Consider the following 5,611-nt stretch of genomic DNA (forward strand, 5'->3'; position numbering starts at 1 on the left):
ATCCTGCACCCCATGTCTTAGGCCTGGACTCCTCACCTGGGGAATGGAAGGAGGGTTTGAGGAACAGGGCAGTGGGTGGGAGCCGAGGACCTGCAATTCAGTCTCTGTCCTCTGCCACCTCCCCTAGCTTGGCAGGGGTTGGCCCTCCAGTGTCCCTTGGGGCTCAAACTTGGTCCTGTTGTCCCCTCGAAACCCTTTGGATGCCCCCCCAACATATGCTTATCACTGCCCCCATTGGTGAGCAGCATGATTCCTATGGGGGATGACTAAGGCACCATGGTCCACATGCTGTGTATCTGCCCCCGAGATATCCTCCTTATTCACAACAAAAGACACTGGGAGAGGGTGGGTTCAACTATGTGGACCTGATGAAGGGACTGCTGAATAGGCATTTTTATGCCCTAAAGAGAATCCTGTGCCATGAGCACCAGGACCAGGTAGAGGCCCAGTGAGAGGCTGATATGCACTGACTCTTCCAGCACCTTGGCCTTGAAGCCTATTGCTTGACAGAATAGGTATCCAAGCAGGAGGCCTGGCTACTACTATCCTTCTTCAAAAACGATACACTATGGAATGAAGTGGAAGGGCTGAAAGATCAGATCTTGCTGCTGCTGTTAGGCATCTGCAGAGGCCCAGGAGTCATTCATGCCATGGATTATATCCACAGGGACATGAAACCAAATAATATTTTACTTGGAGATGATGGACAGCCAGTGTTAATGAACTTGGGTTCCATGAATGAAGCACGGCTCCCAACAGGCACTAGTCTTGCAGGACTGGACAGCCCAGCATTGTACCATCTTGTATAGTGCCACTGAGTTCTTCTCTGCAGACCCACTGAGTCATTAATGACCTAACTGATATTTGGTCTCTAGGTTGTGTGCTGTATGCTATGATGTTTGGGGAAGGCCCCTATGAAATGGTGTTCCAGAAAAGAGACAGTGTGACCTTGGCAGTAAAGAAACAGCTCAGCACTCCCCAGAATCCAAGGCATTCCCCAGCATTATGGCAGTTACTGGCTTCCATGATGACTGTGGACCTGCAGTGCCCACCATATACTTTTCTCCTCCTCAATCAGTTGGAAAGTTTCAGTCCACAGCTCCAAGTCAACATATCATACACATCTAAGGGAGCCTGCAGTTTGGGAATGTAGAACTTTCTATAAGAGGGAAGTATTTTGTCCTCAATGGGACTTTGAGAATAACAGACTTCTGTCCATAATCCAAAGAATAGATAGGTGGTTCTGAGCCCTCACCCATGAAGGACCAAGAATAGGTCCTTTAGAAGAGACCTGGCTGACAGGAGTAAAGCTAAAACATATCCCCCCAAAAAAAGAATTCTGAATTTCCATCAAAACTCAATTCAAACATCATGCACTACCTATTAAAAAAAATGAAATAGTTACATGTAACATCAAAACACAGAAATAAAAATGGTAGAGGAAAAAATAGGTAAAGAAATGAAAACAAAGAAATAAAATTATGAAAAAGACAATTAATAGCCTGGTGAAAGAGGAACAAAAAAAGAAAATAAAAGAATATCTTTAAAAAAAGAATCAGCCAAATGGAAAAAAAGAATACAAAAATAAACTGATAAAAATAACTCCTTGGGGCAGTTAAGTGGTGCAGTGAATAGAGCACAGGCCCTGGAGTCAGGAGGATCTGAGGTCAAATCTGTCCTCAGAAACTTAACACTTAGGAGCCATGTGACCTCCTCCAAAAAGAAAAAAAAAATTAACTCCTTAAATAACATAATTGGCCAAATGAAAAAAGAGATACAAAAGTTAACTGAAGAAAATAATTCCTTAAAAATTATAACTGGGCAAGTAGAAACTAATGACTCCATGAGACAAGAAGAACCAATAGAAAAAAAAATCAAAATAATGAAAAATTGTAGAGGACCACAGGGCAGTGGGACTCTCACCCTGATGGCTGAATAAGCCCTCTCATCTTAAGAGCCTCCTACCAGGCCTGGATCGGTTCCCCATCCCCCAGGAAGGAGTTCAAATACACGGGTGTGAGGATCATGTCCCCGATATAAGTGTGGTTTACACCTACAACCTGGGAACAAAAAAGTGCACAATGTCCTGGGGGAAAACAATTAGGAAGCTTCCTATAAAAGCTTGTACACAGGGTAATAAAATTGTCTATTTTCCACCATTCCAGGAGTCCTGTCTCTTTTTTTTTTTTAATTAAACTTTATGTTTATTTTTAGTTTACGTCATTTACAAACCCTAATTCGAAAAGATTTTGGGTTAAAAATCTCCCCCCATGTCACCCATACACACCACCCTGAAACAGCTATCCAACTGTATACCCCCTCCACCAACCTGCTCTCTCCTATATCTTCCCCCATCCCCTCTCCAACTTCCCAGTATGGAAAGATGAATCCCCATACCTCAGTGACTTTACATCTGACTTCCCAGATGCATGTAAAAAATAATAATAAAAATAATATTTTTTAAACATTTGATTCCAAAACTTTGAATTCCAGACTCCCTCCTCTCCTCCCTCATGACCCACACCCACCAGGAAGACAAGCAACTCAATACAGGCCATACACATGTAGCTGTGCAAAATACCTCCACAGTGGATATATTGTGAAAGACTGAATATATTTCCCTCCATCCTATCCCAAAGCCCTTCTGTTCTATTCTCTACTGTCCCTTTTCAAAAGTGTGTGCTTCAAACTTCCCTCTCCCCCAATCTGCCCTCCCCTCCTTCATCCTCCCTCTCATCTCCATCCCCCCTCTCATCTCCTTCCCCCCTATGCTCCTGTAGGGTAAGATACCCTATTTAGTGTGTAAATTCAATTTCAAATTCAAGCCAAATTTAATGAGAGTAAGGTTGACCCATTCCTTCTGCCTTCCTGTCCTTCCCCTACACTGAAACAGTTTTCCCTTGCCTCTTCTACATGAGATAATTTACCCCATTCTGTCTCTCCCCATCTCCTCTCACTATATTCCTCTCTTATCTCTCAATTTCACCTAAGTGTCATCACTTCTTTTATATTGGTCCTATACCCTCCATGTATGTATACCTATTTGTTATGGAATGTGTAATCAGAACCTTAAAAGCCATTCACAATAGCATTCTTCTGGAAAGCTGTTTGTGCATGGTGTTAGACACATTATTTAGGAGATTTTGCAGTGTTATAGTGAAAAGAAAATAGACTTGGAGGCATCAAATTAGGGTTCAAATGTTGACTAATTACTAACATTATGACTGTAGTTATAACTTAACACTATGCCTCAGTTTCCTTTGCAAAATGAGGGACTTGTGCAAGATGATTTCTTAGGTCCTTTCCAGTTCTCAGTCATAAGATCTCATGTCTTATCACAAGCCCAAAGGAACACAAAAGCAAATGAAATACTTCGGTGCTTCTTGAGTCTGCTATACTTTCCCAACCAGTGTATGTAAACTCAACTTTAATTATGAGCCTGGATCATGAATAGAAACAAATATTCAATTTAGTGTCTAAACACTTTATTTCTCTTTCATATTTCAACTAATTTCCTCTTCAACTCCATCAAATATTTTAAAAAAGATAAAAAAAATTTATCTAAAGCTATCTTAAGTCATGTTTGTGTAGATTTAAAGATTAGTTTCTCATACACCTCAATTCCTTTTTTCAGCTACAAGTACTTAAAATTGTAGATAAATAATTTCCTCTAAAATTATTTTTAGCCATGTTTATATAGAACTAAAAATAACATTTGTGTAAACATTTCAATTCTATATTATTTTAGGATTATTTTGATTGTTTTATTGAGTAGCAGAATAAAAATTATCAGTATTTTACCTTTTAAACATGTAGATTGCCAAGTCTTTGGATTTTTCACTTTATAAAACAGATGGGTTTTAATTTTAAATTACTTAAATTATTAATTTATGGTTATAGTCAGAGAGTCATGTGATTTTAGAATTAGGGTTGGAAAGACTTAAAAAGCTAACTTATACATTATTATCCAACTATATATATAGATATAGATACAAAGCAATAATCAGTATGTATTTAATAAATACCTATCTCTGCTAATGACTATGCCTACTGGGGGGAAAACCAAGACAAAATAAATAATCCAAGCCCTCAAGGAAGTTACATTTGACTGGAAGAAGACAGCATATCCATTATAAGTATATAAAATACTCAGAATAAGCACAAGGAAATTTTGTTGGGAAGAAGCCTGGGAGGATCAGAAAATGCCTTATATGATACCTAATTTTTGAGTTATGCTTTGGAGGAAGCTAAGGATCCCAAGAAATGGAAATTCTAAAGTAACAAAAGTATTTTTTGTAATAATTTGGACAAAATACACAAACTGGTTCTGTAGCAAATGTCCCTTAGGACTATATATGAATGGGGCAGCCAGGTAGCACAGCAAATAAGAGCACCAGCCCCAGAGTCGGGATGATATGGGATCGAGTCCTGGCTCAGACACTTAGCACGCACCCAGAAACACGTGGCCATGTAACCTTGAGCAAGTTACTTAACCCCAATTGCTTAGGGGAGGCCAGGTGGCTCAGTGACTAAGAGCACCGGCCCTAGAGTCGGGATGACCTGGGATCGAATCCAGGCTCTGATACTTAGGACCACACCCAGAAATAACTGGCCGTGTAACCTTGAGCTAGTTACTTACCCCAATTGCTTAAAAAAAAAAAAAAACACTATATATGTAAGAGAAAATAGCATTTAGGGGCAGAGCCAAGATGGAGGTGTAGAAGCAGGAAAACTCCCTGCACTCCCCCCATAACCACCAAAAATATCTATAAAACATGACTCTAAACAAACTTTAAGGCTACAGAACCAACAAAGTGACAGAGAGAAACAAATCTCCCACTGAAGTCAGCGCAGCAGGAAGACAGCAAGGGTTCATTGCAGCATGTGGGGAGCAGAGCCCAGCCCAGTGTGAGCCCATGGTTTTAGCTTCTGGGCATCTAGAGAGACTTTGGGAGAGTGGATCACCAGTATCTGTGGTGGTTTCCAGAATTATCAACCCATAAATACCAAAGACAAAGTTAGAGGTCAGTATAGACTTTGAGAACAGGGAGTCTGGGAGTGTGGTCCAGCCTCTGCCCCTGGAGAAAGAAGAGCCTGAAGCATGTGCATGGTGCTTCAGAACTCCTGGCCTGTAGATTGTAGGGGGACCAAAGAACCATCTGAAGGGTCAACATAAGCCCCTCTGTGAGGAATAATATTATACAAACCAAGGCCCCAACTCAATATGACCTTTCTATTACCCTGAGCTGTTTGGGAAAAGGGATCCTGAGAACGTGAGGGCTGTTCTTCTCCTGGGACCCTGGACAGGTCCTGGAGAAGAGATATGATAACTGCCCAACTCCTGTAACTAGACATTCTAAGGAAATATTGCTCTTGTTGGGGGGAGGGGGCTTTGGAGGGATTGGCCTACATCTCAGGCCTCAAACAGGATACGATGATTGCTAAAAACACCTGGCAGTATGCCCTCTTTGTTCTCAGCACTTATTAAAACTGTAAGATTAAGACCCCAAATTGGAATCTCACCCATGAAGGAGACATCTTGCCTGGGACCCTCCCATGTGGCACCCTGACTGCTATACCTGGATTCCCCAGGTTGTGTGGTTAGGTGTTG

At 41.1% G+C, this 5,611-nt stretch overlaps 1 pseudogene; it reads left to right on the forward strand.

The window, feature by feature from the left end:
- The first annotated feature begins 276 nt into the window (after positions 1 to 276).
- Positions 277 to 1,128, forward strand: LOC138150907 (serine/threonine-protein kinase 16-like; annotated as a pseudogene).
- Positions 1,129 to 5,611: the final 4,483 nt, after the last annotated feature.

This window comes from Petaurus breviceps, unplaced genomic scaffold (genome assembly GCF_028583685.1).
Source record: "Petaurus breviceps papuanus isolate PSGF00001 unplaced genomic scaffold, PetGlider_PUasm1.0 90895, whole genome shotgun sequence".
In the NCBI taxonomy this organism is placed as follows: Eukaryota; Metazoa; Chordata; class Mammalia; order Diprotodontia; family Petauridae; genus Petaurus; species Petaurus breviceps.